The sequence below is a fragment of the Panthera leo genome, chromosome A3, assembly GCF_018350215.1.
Source record: "Panthera leo isolate Ple1 chromosome A3, P.leo_Ple1_pat1.1, whole genome shotgun sequence".
Classification (NCBI taxonomy): domain Eukaryota; kingdom Metazoa; phylum Chordata; class Mammalia; order Carnivora; family Felidae; genus Panthera; species Panthera leo.
This window is the reverse complement of record NC_056681.1, coordinates 131,727,104-131,742,483: the sequence shown is the minus strand read 5'-3', so window position 1 is coordinate 131,742,483 and position 15,380 is coordinate 131,727,104. Positions and strand designations below refer to the sequence as shown.

Genomic DNA, 15,380 nt, shown 5'->3' with positions numbered 1-15,380 from the left:
GACAGGACTGCACCTTCCTCTAATGCCATGGTGGCATCGAGGCAGAACCGGCCAAGATGAGGGAGAGAGAGATTTTGAATGACAAGCCAACTGCCCACTTCCCCCTACTGGGTTCCAGGCACTTCTTTTTTTCTCCTTGTACCGTTTCATTTTTAGTCACTGTAAGCAAGGACTTTGAATGCCAACTGCACAGTCATTACAAAGGACTTTTGCTGCACCAAGAGAACAGGCGTGCCCTGTGGAGTTTATTACAATGGATTTCCATTCCATTTCATTTGTTTAGTAGAAAAGTCATATTCAAAACTCACATTTTCCTCCCCTCTGGGGGCCTCCACTGTTCAGATTCATACCATCAACAAGCAGTCCTAAAAGCCTGTCGGATAATCTAAATGAAAAGGAGAACAAGAAAGATTTCTGTGTTGTTTGTCTGTAATATCCTAGGGCAAGACTTGAATTTGTTTATTTGGAACAATACTGCAGCTTGCAAAGCCTATGAAAACTCTCAGTGCTATACAAACATCTAGTAAATGCAGCTCTTAAAAACAAAATTAGTACAGGAACAGAGTTTCTTTGTTATTCTGTAGCTTTAAAAAACACTAACAGATAAAGTTAATGTGATATCTTTAACTTAAAAGCATTAGATGGTTTTAGTATCTGGGCTTCAGCAGATGATGTTTCATGGAATTCGCAAATACGGTGACCACAGTCCATTTTATGAGAGTACTTTTTTAAAGTTGATTTATTTTGAGAGAGAGAGAGAGAGAGAGTACAAGCAGGGGAGGGGCAGAGAGAGAGGGAGAGAGGGAGAGAATCCCGAGCGGAGCCTCTGTCAGTGCAGAGCCCCATTGTAGGGCTCGAACCCACGAACTGTGAGATCGTGACCTGAGCTGAAATCAAGAGTCGGACACTCAACTCGGAGTCACCCAGACGCCCCGATATAAGAGCACCTTTTGTGTGTGAAGATGCCTTACCCAAGGACGCTCCCACCCCTCCCCCTGTTTATAAAGTGTTGCCTTTAATTTCCCGATGAACACCCTCCCACCCTCCCCTAAGCCCCCACCCCACCCCCACTCTCGTCCCCAAGACTCACACATGACTCCTCTGGACATCGTACCTGGTCTCTTAGCTCCGTTCCTTTGCCTAAGATCTCCCTCTGTCTAAAGTACCCCCCCACGTCGCCACTCCCTTCCTTGCTCAGATAATTCAGCCCATCCTGCTTCTTAGTCTCCGGGAACATGTCCTCAGTGCCCGCACCCACTGCCATCGACCGTGTGCTGGGACACTCAGCGAGTCCTCTTTGCCCCACATGACCCCGCATTGCACTACTACTCTGATAAAGCCAGCTTCGCCACGGACACTGCCCTGGGCCCCACGCTTTCGGGGTGCTGCTCTGACCTTCCCCAGCCACCCCTCCCCGTGGGTCAAGGCCGAGGAGATGCGCCCACCTGGAGCCCATGCCCCTCCCGACCCAGATGGTGCTCTAGGTGCCCAGGCTTCTGGGAACTCCCACTCAAATGACCCCAAGTATGCTTTGGGCCACCCTCCCGAAGGGGACACAGGCTGGTGGGCACACAGGCTCCTGGGGCCAAGGACGAGCCAGGCAGTGGCCGTTGGAGAGGCTGGAGGCAGCTGAGGCTCCTGACTCCCGGGCATGGGGAGAGAAGAGACGGGCAGACCTTGGCGTTGGGCTGGGGCTGGAGGTCATCGTACGGCCTTTCCACATGAAACCCCGATTCACTCAGGAATTCTAAAAGCATTCCTTGCCTTCCAGGTACTTGTGTCAAGGCAGGAGAAGGGGTTCTGCTTCCTCTACCACCTCATAGTAGACGGACGGGCCACGGGCATCCTCTTGTGCCCCCGGCCCGCCCTACAAGCCTTAGGGGCAAGTCTGCGAAAAGTACCCTTGCGTGATACTCGGTATGATGGGCCCCTAAGAGGGTTGTTGGTGCGGGTTGCCCTCCAGACTTCGGGGGATTGGCTGAGGTAACCTTTACCTCCTGGAGTAGCCAGGTGGCCTTCCCCAGGGGAGACCAGCCCCCACCCTCCAGAACATTCTCTCGAGAACTTCTTACAGCGTTGACAAAGTAGCCTGAGTTCCAACAGCTTGGTGTTTAATATCAATTGTTTCTGTTTGAGATTTGCCTCACGGTAACACTTAGGTTTCAGTTTTTGTGATGATAGTTGATTCTGAGGGAATTCAGTCTGCCACAATAGCTTCGATGGAAGATTTCTTGCGGTGCCATAGAATCCGCTGCCTGCTGAATGTGGGCATCGTGCGCTGTGCCCGCCAGGAGACGCGGCTGGTGGTCACCTTTTTGTAACTTGCAACACTCTGGACCAGGGGCTCCCAAGCGCCCGACATATAGAGACGACACAGAACCACAAAAAATCGGTCTGGGGCAGGCACAGGGATCTGGGTCGGCCAGGATTTTGTGAGTTTGGGTTTTGTTTCATTTTGGTTTTCTAGCTTCCCGGGCGATTCCAGGGGACTTTGTGTGGCGGTCCCTGCCCCAAACTAGCAAGGGGCCCGGGTTTCAATTCCGCAGACCCTCATCACATGCCAGGCCCTGTACCATTTGGTTGCACGCGTGACCTTCTTTTGAACCTTCCCGGCCATCCTGTGAGATAGGAACCCTTCATTCTCCTCTCCAACAGAGGAGAAAACGGAGCTAGGGGAAGGCTGAGTGGTTCTCAAGATCACAAGCCGAGTTCATGGTGAATCTAGGGCTTAACTAAAGACTTCTGGCTCCAAGGCCAGTGGCCTTCCGCGGGAGCACCAGCCAACGGCAGCCTTGAGAAATCGCTCAGCCCGCACTGCGTTAGCAAAAAGGTTTATGGCCCAGCTTTCTCTTCGGAGACGTCAGTTTGTCAGGATAATTCCCGGTCGCTGTGCATTCTCCACATTTAAGAAAAAAGCCTGGCAGCAGCACTTAGAAGTTCAGGTGGCTCCCGCCACGATGAAATCAGGGCTGGCCAAGGGAACCATGGCGTTTCTAAAGACATCGGTCTCTGAGGCCATAATGGGCCATTAGTGAAGGGAAAAGCTCTCAGTCCCCTGACAACGCCATTTAATGCAAGAACACGAGAAAGCTTTTACAGCTTCAAGAGCAAACGCACGAGGTTTCGCTTTTTCAAACGCGGTTCCCCCATGAAAGCTCTGCCCTCAGAACGGTCCCCAAAGGGTATTTCTTGCCAGTAATTTTGCAGTCGTAACGGCATCGGCTTGTTTCCTACGGTTGTTTTCAGAAAAAACTGGTGCACGGATCCTGTTTGTTCAAAGGTCCCTTGAGAGATGAAATCTGCTTTTAGGGATTGTTGCCATCCATCCCCCAAATAGCCTCTTCTCTCTGGCAGAAGGAACTGGGGACTCGCCCATCTTTCTTCCTGTCTCCTTATCGCCCTCTCTCCTCCCTCCCTGAAGGCCCGTTCTTCTGCACTCCAAGCACAAAGCACCCCTCTCCATTCTTCTTTGACGTGACCGTGACCCTGACCGTTTTCTCCGACCTCTTTTCTTCCTAGATACGCCAGTTTCTTGGCCGCTCTGATATTTCTGTGGAGCGATCGGAAGGGTCGCGAGGAGTAAAGTTTAGCGCTAAGTCTGAAGATGTCTTCAGGGCTCCCCCTTTTTTCCCATAAACACAAGCTCTTTGGTTGGACAAACATCTCTGGGTAGCTATATGGCTTTATACACAATGTTTACAAACTGTATAACTAGTCCTACACTATGCTTCTAAATATATGCATATGATTATATCATATTCGTAATTAATATATAACATAATATTTAATATCATGCATACCTATATTTGAAGGGTATTGATTTGTATACACTTTTTTACACAACCACATTTCTGCATTACCTTTGTTTATACAGATTTTGGGGGGGTTCTTTTGGGTTTTTCAGTGATAACATGTGACAATAATGATCATTTTACCTCTTCCTTTCTACTGTGTTTGCCTCATTTCTCTTTCTCATCTAATTGGCATCAGCTATTTAACAATGTTAAATAATAGTGTGATACAAAGAACTTTCAGAAAATTCATCGTATATCAGGCCACAAATAAAATCTTAGTAAACTTCAAAGAATGGAAATTGTACAAGCAACATCCTCCGATCATAATACGACAAAAGTTGTGATGTCAGCAATACAATAAACAAAAAAATCTCTTCTACCTGGAATTAAGATGCATACTATTAAACAATCCTGAGGGCAAACAGAACCTACAAAATGAATTTACCCAGCTTCTTGAAAATAAAATGGACTGAAAACATATCAGTACCGATGGGATATGCAAAAGCAATTATCCAGGGAAAATGTATAGTATTAATGTCACGTAAGTAGAGTGCTACTCTGGATGACAGAGTAAGCTAAAAGAAAACAGAAGAAAAAATAAGGATAAAGCAATTTAAGGAGTTGAAAAAAAAGAAAAACAGTGGAAGTAATAATAAAAAATCTGGCTCTGAAGGTGAAAACCCTCAAAAAAAAGACAAATCATCAGCTAACCTAAGCAGGAAAGAACTAAGCCATACACCTGATGAGTCTACTCCGAAAAGCACAGCCCCATCTCACTAGTGAACGTCAATGCAACGCCCTTAACTAGAAAATTAACAGAGAGAATCTAACAGCTTTTTACAAAACATTTGTAACCCAAAACTCGTTCATGTAGAAAACCCAATAAAATAGGAATTAAAAGATATCTCCTTGGGTGCCTAGGAGGCTCAGTCAGTTAAACATCCGACTTTGGCTCAGGTCATGATCTCGCGGTACGTGAGTTCGAGCCCCACGTCAGGCTCTTGTGCTGACAGCTCAGAGCCTGGAGCCTGCTTTGGATTCTGTGTCTCCCTCTCTCTCTGCCCCTCCCCTGCTCATGCTCTGCCCCTCTCTCCTTCAAAAATAAACATTTAAAAAAAGATATCTTCTTAACATGATTTCACATATATAATATATATATAACGTATTATGTATAATATATATGATATATTATATGTAACATATATATATGGTCCAACATTGCATTAAATGGAAAACACTTGAAGATTTTCACTAAAGTGAGGAACAAGTCAAGGATTTGTCAAGGAACAAGACAAGACAGTGTTTAGCACTGTATTGGAGTATTAGCCAATGCAATTAGGCAAGAAAAAAACAAGAAGAGGCATAAGAATTAGGAAAAAAAAAAAAAAAAAGGTAAAATTCTCACTATCCACAAATGATGCAATTTTATCAGTGGAAAACCCCCAAACAGCAATGGAAATACTGTTACAAACAATACAATTCAGTTAAGTAGCAAGGTACAAAACGAACATAGAAAAATCGATAGCTTTCATACATAAGAACAGCAACCACTTTAAAACATACTTCATTCATATCTAAAGCATTCATTCATTCAACTCTACAGCCTTTGTCACAGTTGGTGTTCTCTGGGAAGCAGCTGCCAGGATGGAGTCAGAGTGCAGAAAGTTGAAAGTGAAGGAGGCTGTGTGGGAAAGGAAGAGCCCTCGGACCCCTCATCTGTGAGAGTCCCCACCAGCCCAGCAGGAGATCTGGAGTTAGCGTCATCCTGTGTTGGTCAGAAGAATAGCCAGGCTATTCGAATGGCCTGACTCAGCCGATGGCCAGGGCCCCCCTGAAAACATAACCGGCACAAGAGGTGGACTCGGATATTTTGTGATGTATAATAAGAAATATATATTTGGCCGTCTTCCTATTTCTGGCAGAGCTCCGGTGAAACCCTAGGAATTTCCTAAGTGATGAGAGCCACAAAGTGTCTTTTGTAATGTTAACGAGGTGACGTTTGGCCCCACTGAGGGATCTGGCTGGTTGCCAGGCCCGTTCCAATCCATGGGATTGGAAGGTTGGAGGCTTCAGAAAGCCCACTGCCTGACCTCCAGGGACAGGAGATGAATATTGCAAATGTCATTATCAGAGGAACTGACAGCCAATGATTTAACCAATCATGGCTATGAAATGAAAACTCTACAAAATCCCCAAAAGGATGGGGTTCAAAGAGCTTCTGGGTTGGGGAACACATGGAGATTTGGGGAGAGTGGCACCCTAGAGAAGGCATGGAAGCTTTGCACCCCTTTCCCATGCTCTGTGCTTGATGCACCTCGTCCCTCTGTCCGTTCCTGAGTCATATCCTTTTATAATAAACCAGTAATCCAATAAGTACAATGTTTCTCTGAGTTCTGCTAATTAATCGAACAAATTAATCCAACCCAAGAGAAAGTCATGGGAGACTCCCATCTGTAGAAACTCCCACCTGATCTGTTGATCAGATGCCCATATGACAACCCAGACTTGCTACCTGTAGAAGAAGTAGGGGCAGTGGCAGGTGGGGAGTGCAGTCTGGTGGGACTGAGTCCTTAACCTCTGGTGTCTGACACTATCTCCAAGTAGGGAGTGTCAGAACTGAGTTGAATTGTAGGACAATCCGCTGGCGTGAGAGAATTGCTCGGTGCTGGCAGAAAACCCACACACGCATTGGAATTGGGTGAAACATCTTGTCCTGGAAAAAGTACCTGCTGGAAACTATCAGCTCACCGCCTGCTTCTCACTGGAGAGACATTTGAGCGGCGTGTTTCTGTGTCTTCCGGAACATCCAAAACCTACATGGGAAACAACACTAGAAAGCCCTCTCGAGACAACAAAAGAATGCGAGCAAATAGAAAGACATCCTTTGTTCTGACGAGGAAACTCAACAGCATAAAGATGTTAGTTCTCCCGAAATTAAGTTAGAGGTGGAAATGCAGTCCAATAAAAATATCATCAGGGTTTTGGTTTGTTTATTTGCTGGAGCTGAACAAGTTGATTACGAAGTTCATTTGGAAAAACAAACAAGCAAGCAAAAAACAAGCGAGTTTTAAAAAGTGCGATTTATCGGAGGAGAGAAGGAATAGGAAGGACAGAGAGACCAGGTTTAGGTGTCAGTCTTCCCTGAATCTGCGTGTTTTATAGATTTGATGTAAATATTTTGCGTATTTTGAAACAATAATACACTTTACAAGGCAATCCCTTAAAATAAGGGCAAAATAAAACAGATGACCCTCTCCATGTCTCTGCATGTGACCCAACCCCATAGAGAACACTATTCCAAGTGACTTTAAAGCATAGCATCTTGATTTTACCCACCAAGGGGGATATAGCCTCTGAACAAAACAAACACCCCCGCCGAAGAGGGCTTAAACCGATTTTTGCTATTCATATCATTGGTCATAGTTTTGTAGCATTACTCTGAAACTATTGCGTGTGCATTTGTGGCATAAAAAAAAAAAGCATTAGGTTCAAGTCACTGAAACTGGAATTTTTGGAGTGGGAGAAGGAAGTGCAGTGTAAAGTCAACAAGCCTAACAAAAACTGCGTGAAGTCTGCAATTTGCTAGTGAGGGCCACTAACAAACATGAAAACAATGACTAATCCAGAAAGAAGATGCTCCCCCAGCTCCCAGTTGTGGTCACTAACACCATTTCTTTTTATTTATCTGTTTATTTCTTTTTATTTTGAGAGAGAGAGAGTGCATGAGCAGGGGAGAGGGGCAGAGAGAGGGAGAGAGAGAGAATCCCAATCAGGCTTCGTGTTCAGTGCAGAACCTGACATGGGGCTCGGTCCCACGACCTGGGATCACGATCTGAGCTGAGGTCAAGAGTCAGACGCTCAACCAGCTGAGCCACCCAGGCGCCCCAATACCATTTCTCACTAAAAGGAAGCCAGGCCTCCTCGGAGGAATAACTGATTCCGGGCCTGGGACAGGCAGTGTGATGGAGAGCCCAGAACATATTCACACCAGAGGCAAGGAGTTGTCAAAGATTACTAGAGTCATGGTGAATGAATTTACGGGTAAAGAGAATCCCACAGCCCAAAATTGGATAATTTGAGCATTAGCAAGGTTAGTCATTTCAAAAGAGCAAAACATACCAAATATGTCTAAAATAGTGAGTTCATAATGATAGGAAAAGCAAAACGTCAAATTCCTCATTGGTCACCTTTGGGGAATACTAAGAAACCAACTCTGTTTGGAAAACTGGCAGATTAAGAGACAGAGTCAAGCATTTATCCTACTGTTCCCATATGAAATGTACCTTGGGATAGCCAAAGAGTTGATGAAGGGAATATTCTTTCCACTGAAGGAAGCCAGCTTAAGAAGAAATGGTAGAGTTAGAATATGAACACTTAGCAACCTCTGAGGAATTAATAGTTGTCAGCAATAATCATCGAAGCTTGCTGATGTCACAAAAAGAGACCGCCAGATACTATGTGCCTCCCGATGGAAATACGTAGCTCATCTATGAAGTAGGATTTCCGCCCCCAAATTAAACCTAAGACCGATGAAATCTTTAGATCTAACTACCAATTTACGAGAAAAACAGTGGACAGGGGAACATGTCAAATGACACCATGGAGATGTAATCAGCGAAATGCATACCACGGGATATTGAACGGGACAAACAGTTGGATTTCCTCACAATAACAAAGAGTGGGGGTGAGGTGGTAGCAGGGCACAAGCCCAGATGACGAGAGTCCTAAATTCTTACGCTGAGAGTTCTGTCAGCCACTCTCAATGTACAGTTTTATTTTCTTATATGTTGAGTTTAAACAGCCTTTGGATTTTCTGTTCTTTAAAAATTTTGTAGCCTTGTCTTGTGAAGTCATCTGGACCTTGTATTATTTGTTTTGGAGGTAGTTTTTTGACTTTTTTTTTTTTTTCATGCCACGTTAATTGATATGTTTTAGGTTTTAGGTTTTCTAGTAATTTCTAGTAATTTCTAGTAATTTTACCCCCCAACTCAGCTTTTGGATTTAATTGCCATTCTTATGTGTTTTCTGGTTCCTTTTATTTCTGCTTTTATCTTTATTCACTCCTTTCTGTTTTCTTTAGGATTATTTTGTTTTTATTTTGCTACTCGTCCGTCTTGAAAGTTTAACTTGGAAGCAGGACAAGGCACATCGGGGCTGCCTGTTTCAGAAGACAAAAGGACGCACGTTAACCGGGGGGGCTGGCCAGGAGCCTCTGGCTTGCGTCAGCTGTGACATTCACAGAAGAGCAAATTCCGGGGGCGCCTGGGCGGCTCAGGTGTGTACGCATCCGACTCTCTGCACAGGTCACGATCTCAGTTTCATGAGTTCGGACCCTGCGTCTGAGGCTGTGCTGGCAGCTCAGAGCCTACTTGGCATTGTCTCTGTCTCTCTCCTGCTCTCTCTGCCCCTCCCCAGTGCTCGCTCTCTCTCAAAATAAATAAGCTAAAAAAAAAAAAAAAAAAAAAAAGCAAATTCTGGCTGCAGGCATGCGACTGAAACACAGAGAGGAAGCGGAGGGACAATCATTCTGGTTCTAGCAAGTCAGGGCTATTAAGCAGCTCGTTCAGCGCGCGAGCGGCTGCCACGAGGTTGTACGTTTCAGATCCGTTCGCAGGGGACATAACTCGCGCCTGCGCAGATGCACTCTCGGATCAGGACGGAGGGGCAGGGACTCGGAGGCAGACGCCCTTCCTGGGAGATGGGTCGCCTCCGATAGGTCACGTGGCTCAAGGACTCCCTGATGGCCACCTGGCCACCCCCCACCCCCCGAAATGCCTGCACGGGGTTCCCCAGCTCGCGTGGCCGCTCCACCTTCCGGCCTTTCTTCTCCCACGGGCCAGACTCCTTCTGTCTTTCACCCTGAGCCGGTGTCTGCTTCTCCGGGTTCCCAAACTAACCCCAGAGGTGCGAGGGCTGCTGCAAGAAAACAGGCAGTCAGGCAACCCCTCGGGGGTGTGAGAGTTACTCCTTAGACTGGATTCGAAGTGGGGGGAATGTTAAGACTGGCAAGCAAGAGTTCATGGACGGGGACACTATCTGGAGACACAGGATTGTCTAGAGACACACAAGGGCCCTTGCCAGGGGATGTTAGGGTCCAGAGTCATAGGGACCCGGTGGTGACTGGACCACCAGAAGCCAGGAGACCGCAATTCCCATGACCAGCAAGGCCCCTGGCTTCCTTCTTTGTGGTAAAAGACAGTACACAGTTTACCTTCCCCTCAGAGGGGATATCCAGGCCTCCCCCTGACCCATTAATGGGCCCGATGACTTCCCTGAAGGGGCCTTGGCCCTGAACCGGCACCGAGTGTGTCTGTAGGCATCTCTCCCAGCAAAGAGCTGAGGGGACAGTTAGCAGAGCTGGGTGCCCACGGGGGCGAGATGGACAGGCAGCCAACAGGGCACCGCTGAACATTTACGTCCAATAAAACACGAGAATGAGGGAGCCAGGGGCTGAGGGCGGCCACCCTAATTTTAAAAATTATGGCCCCTTGCTCTGTTCCCCGGACCCGAACCAAATGTTCAGATCCCAGACCTACTAAGTGGCCAGTGCCCTCGGGGAAGGTCCCCAGGACGTCGTGGCAGATTTTGCCTCGATGGTGCCCCGAGTCCTTCCCCGTGGGGACCTGCAGCTCCTCACTCGGGTGGCTGTAGGCTGGGAAGGGAGAGTCAGCAGACATGTTGAGGATGATGGGACATGGGGCCTGAGTTGACTCGGATCCCCAAAGATCCACCCTGTTAGAGTGGGGGCCTGTGTGAGCCACGTAACAAACAGGGTCCCGAGCAATACAGCTCACAGAGGCCCTAGGGGATCCACGTGCCCTCCCTGCAGTCACTTCCCTTATCGAGGTGCCCCAACTGACCGTGACCCAAACTCACCACCTGCCCTCCACACCTGCTGCTCCTGGATGCCTATCCGAGACCACCACTGTCTACCTGGTCACCCAAGCCATGGTGGGATGGCACCTGGGCCCTCCGGGTCTCTCCTCAAACCCCAAAAGGGACACTGAGCCCGTACAGCCCACGCATCCCGCAGACTCTTTCCCAAACCAGGGATGGCCCTCGGGGCCAAGCCTGCTTTGCTAAAGCAAGGCAGAGACGAGTGAAAGCAATGAATCAACGAAACACCTAGTTGATCACGGAGACCCTCCCCGCACAGCTGTTCGTCTCAGAGAGGGGCGGCTTTGTCGGTGCCTGGTTTTTGACCCAAGGTGACATCACACAACATTCAGACAATGACCACATATGGCGTCAAACCCCTGTGCTGGCGAGGCTTCTCCTTTTTACGTGTCAGGCCTATTCAGGACAGGAGTCGCCTTCCTGGGGCAGACTCGGTGGGCGGTCGGCCCACACCCACGGAGAGTGGCCGGAGGCGCCTTCTGGACGCAGCTTCCTGAGCAGAATGTCCTCATTCAAAGCAGGTTCCGTGGGCCATCCTCTCTCTCTGTTCTTTAGTAAGAACGTTAAAAAACACCCAGGCAAATTCTGGGCAGAGTGATTTCTCAGAGGGATTTTGTAAGTAGTACACATTCTGGAAATGTGTAATTTATCTTCTAGAAAGGGGCACCCAAAGCTTCCTGTCACTTAATGACAGCAGACAGCCCTCCCATTTGCTTCCCAGACGGAAAAAGAAAACAAGTGAAATCGAGTGTCACTGCTGGGGTGCCCTGGTCCTATGAAGGGAGTCCCTGACCCGGCCCCGCCCAGGACAGGCCCTCCAACATTCTGGACCCCCAGCCTCCCTGGAGCCCCGAGGGTGAAGGCAGTTGCAAAAGGAACCTTTTCCTGTTTGATCTTCTAATGGTTTCCGTTGGTTTCTAAGAAAGCTAGTGATACGTGTGGCTTTTCTGTATGCGGGCATTCTAACGAATTCCCTTACCGGCGCAGTAGTTTTGAGCTGATTCTCTTGAGGATTTTGTGTGTCTCCATCCGTGAGCAAATAATGATAATGTCGTCTCCCCTTTGTCAGCGGCTGTGCATCTTAATTCCGCTTTCCGCTTCTCAACAACTGTTGTAGATCCCTCGAGTTGTTGGGAATGATGAAAAGGGGGCTGAGCGGCTACTGGTGGATGGGTTTGGAAACAGGAAGTAGCTGGGAGCGTTTGAGGTAAAGAATTAGCTAACACTTCAGTTCTTCCTGAACATTTCGGTCCAAAGCCCGTAAGCGGTGCTATCAGGCAGGTGGCCCTGCGAGGGCCAGAAGGAACTGTAGGCCCAGGGTAAGAAGTCAGGGGCCGGTCACAGAGAAAAGGGGGTCTTTGAGGCCTGGCGGAAGCAGCCCGCTTGGGTGTCGGAGCCCAAGAGTGTGAAGAAGGTCTTCAGACAAGGAGATGGCCCAATACCAGTGTCGGAACCAGAGCCGAGTGAGGGGATGTCCACGTAATGGGGGTGGCATGAGATATCAGAACCCAAGCGAGGTCAGGGGGCGTCCCCACGGAGGGAGGGCCAGGAGGCAGCCCAGCTCAATGGGTTGGAGCCCAGGCAAGGTGGACACGGAGAAGGACATCCATGGCGGGTACAGCCTGGGCAGGGCGTCCAGCAGGGTGAGGAGACCTGCCGGGCGATCTCCTGGCACAGGATCGGAGAGGGGAGCATCTGCTTAGGGGAGGAGGCAGTGCCAGTGAGAAGAGATTGGTTACGTTGCTCTAATAGGTAAACACATAAGGATAACGGGAGGCCAGTCTTCTGTCGTAGAAGTTGAGTTTACAAATTTGGAAAGAGGGAAACCTAAAGTGAGCCCTAGGGGGTTGAATTGCATTGGAAAGTATCTGTGTGAACTTGGGGTTTGGAGATAGATGATAGATAGATAGATAGATAGATAGATAGATAGATAGATAATAGATAGATAGATGATAGATAATAGATGATAGATAGATAGATAGATAGATAGATAGATAGATGATAGATGATAGGTAGATACATGATTGATAGATAGAGAATAGATAGATGATAGATAGATTATAGATGATAGGTAGATAGATAGATGATTGATAGATGACAGATAGGTAGATAGATAGATAATATTAGGGGTGAAGATGTCATTCGACTCTGCTTTCCCTTCCTGATTTGCAGTCACACTAACTCATGCATGTACGTAGGTTTTGAGTCTGCATGTTGTTTTTCTTTTAAAGTGGGTAATACCATATAATCTTGTTTACAACTGGCGTTTTCCACTTCAGAATATCTTGGAGGCCAACCATCCGGGTCAACAGAAACAAATCTAGGGTGCCTGGGTGGCTCAGTCAGTTGAGCGTCCAGCTCTCGCTCTCAGCTTCGGTCATGATCCCAAGGTCGTGAGATCGAGCCTCACTGTCAGGCGCCACACGGGGCATGAGGCCTACTTTAAAAAAGGGGGTGTCTGGGTGGCTCAGTTGGTTGAGCGTCCAACTCTTGATTTCAGCTCAGGTCATGATGTCAGGGTCCCGAGATTGAGCGCCCCCCACCCTGGGCTCCGTGTTGGGCATGGAGGCTGCTTAAGATTCTCTCTCTCTCCTTCCCCCCCCCTCCCCCCATCTCTAAAACAAACAAACAAATAAAATCCGTATTTTAAAAAAAGCAGGGTGTTGGCACCTGGGTGGCTCAGTCAGTCAAGCATCCGACTTCGGCTCAGGTCGTGATCCCCCAGTTTGTGAGATCGAGCCCCGAGTGGGGCTCTGAGATAACAGCGTGGAGCCTGCTTGGAATTTTTCCCTCTCCCTCTCTCTCTGCCCTTGTCCGCTGCTCTTTCCCTATTTCTCTCTGTAAAAGTTTTCCAAAAAAGGAATATATACCTAAATATCTTCAAACTTCTACGGCCTTGAGGAAGAACCACTTGAGAGCTGGAAATCCCTGCAAGTGTACGTGTCAGTAACGAGCCGTCCCCGCATCCCCGAGGAAAAACTCGGGCTTTTATTTTCAAGTGCAGAACACCAGCGTCCAGCTGGACCTGCTGACGAGCCCCGTGGTGGGAATGTCGCCGTTCAGCTGTGCCGGGGCCCCCGCACCGACACCCCTTCTCGATAAAGGACAAATACAGAAAAACCCCAGGGCAAAGCGCAGGCCCGTGGGAGGCCCGCAGGTGTCATTACGGCCCCCGCCGCGCCCTTCTCGCCGGAGGAAGTGTGTGCTGTGGCCTGTTTTATTCAAAGAGGCATCTCTCTCTGCTATTGTCTGGGGTTGGCAGCTCTTTCTTCTAATAAATAGCCCAGCTGTTTCCCTTCCCAACTGTCTCCCTCTGACAGCACAGAGGGTGGGGGATCCTGCCCCCGGAAGGCTATTTTGCAGGCGGCCACAGAGAGCAGTGGACAGAGCTCCCGAAGTCGCATCCAAGAGCAGAGAGGTGATGGCCCTGCTCTGCTTTAAGCTGGCCCAGGGCCCCTTCGGGTCCCTCACGGCCCCTCCTGGGGACCCCGGACTTCTCACCTGAGCGCCTGGCAGGGTGGCTTCGAGGGTGACGATGTCCTGGTGGGCCCCGTCTCCCTTCTCGACGGGCCCGAGCCGGGGTGGGCGGGACGAGGTGGCCCAGCCGGAAGGGGAGGGGACCCGAGGGTCAGTGAGAGATGGCATCCGAGGCGGCCAGGGAGAAACTCCAGAGGAACGGAACGGGGCAGGCAAGTCTTGGGTGAAAACGGAAGACAGAGAAGGGGAGCAGGGTTTCAGGAAAAGCTGGAACAGGCAGATACGTGAAGAACGAGAGGGAACCCAACGCTGTGGGCCGGAGTACCCGGAGCCAGCTGTGTGGGTCAGCTGGCCAAAAGCAAAACACAAGGCCACGGGGTCACCTCTGCCAGCCCCCATTCACCAGGCCAGTGTACTTCACCCCCGCCCCCCCCCAGCTTGAGCGAGGCTGCCCTGGGGCACCGTCCTGGTGCAAAAAGACTTGCCCGTGGGCGTCACCTCGCCCAGAAATGCCTGTGGGCTGCCCCTCCCCTCCTCCCCTCACCCAGACACCCCTTCACCAATGACTGACCTATATGGGGACACAAAAGGCCGGGGCGCTTCAGCCCTTCTTCCTCTCTTTCTCCTTTTCTGCTGCTTTGACGGTGGACATAATGGCTGGAGCTCCAGCAGCCACTTGAGGCTGTGAGGCTGCCTTGCGATTAGAGGTGATGCGCAGCAAAACAGAAGACGGAAGGAGCTCGATGACTTCGTGCCATCACCACACCAGCCCTGGGTTACCTCATGTCTTAGCCCGTTTGAGCTGCTGTAACACACTACCAAAAACTAAGTGACTTGTAAATAAAAATTTATTTATTTATCTCTCATAGTTCTGAAGCCTGGGAAGTCCAAGGTCAAGGTGCCCAGAGATTTGGTGTCTGGTGAGAGTCTGCTGTCTGGTGTATAAACGACTGTCTTCTCGCTGTGCCCTCACATGGCAGAAAGGGCTATGGAACTTTCTGGAACTCTTTTATAAGGTCATAAGACCATTCCTGTGGGCCCCACCTTCATGACCTAAGCACCTTCCAAAGGTGTCACCTCCCAATAAAATCAGGGGCACCTGGGTGGCTCAGTTGGTTAAGCATCCGACTCGTGATTTTGGCTCGGGGTGTGATCTCATGGTTGGTGGGATCGAGCCCTGCATTGGGCTCTGTGCTGACCATGTGGAGCCTG

General features: G+C 49.0%; 1 long non-coding RNA gene across 1 annotated transcript; it reads right to left on the bottom strand.

Moving 5' to 3' along the window:
- Positions 1-239: 239 nt before the first annotated feature.
- On the bottom strand, positions 240-15,122 carry LOC122215166. The gene is made up of 3 exons (XR_006200275.1): positions 14,740-15,122; positions 14,193-14,386; positions 240-385 (listed from the first exon to the last, which is right to left on the bottom strand). It is a non-coding gene; the product is annotated as an uncharacterized LOC122215166 (long non-coding RNA).
- Positions 15,123-15,380: the final 258 nt, after the last annotated feature.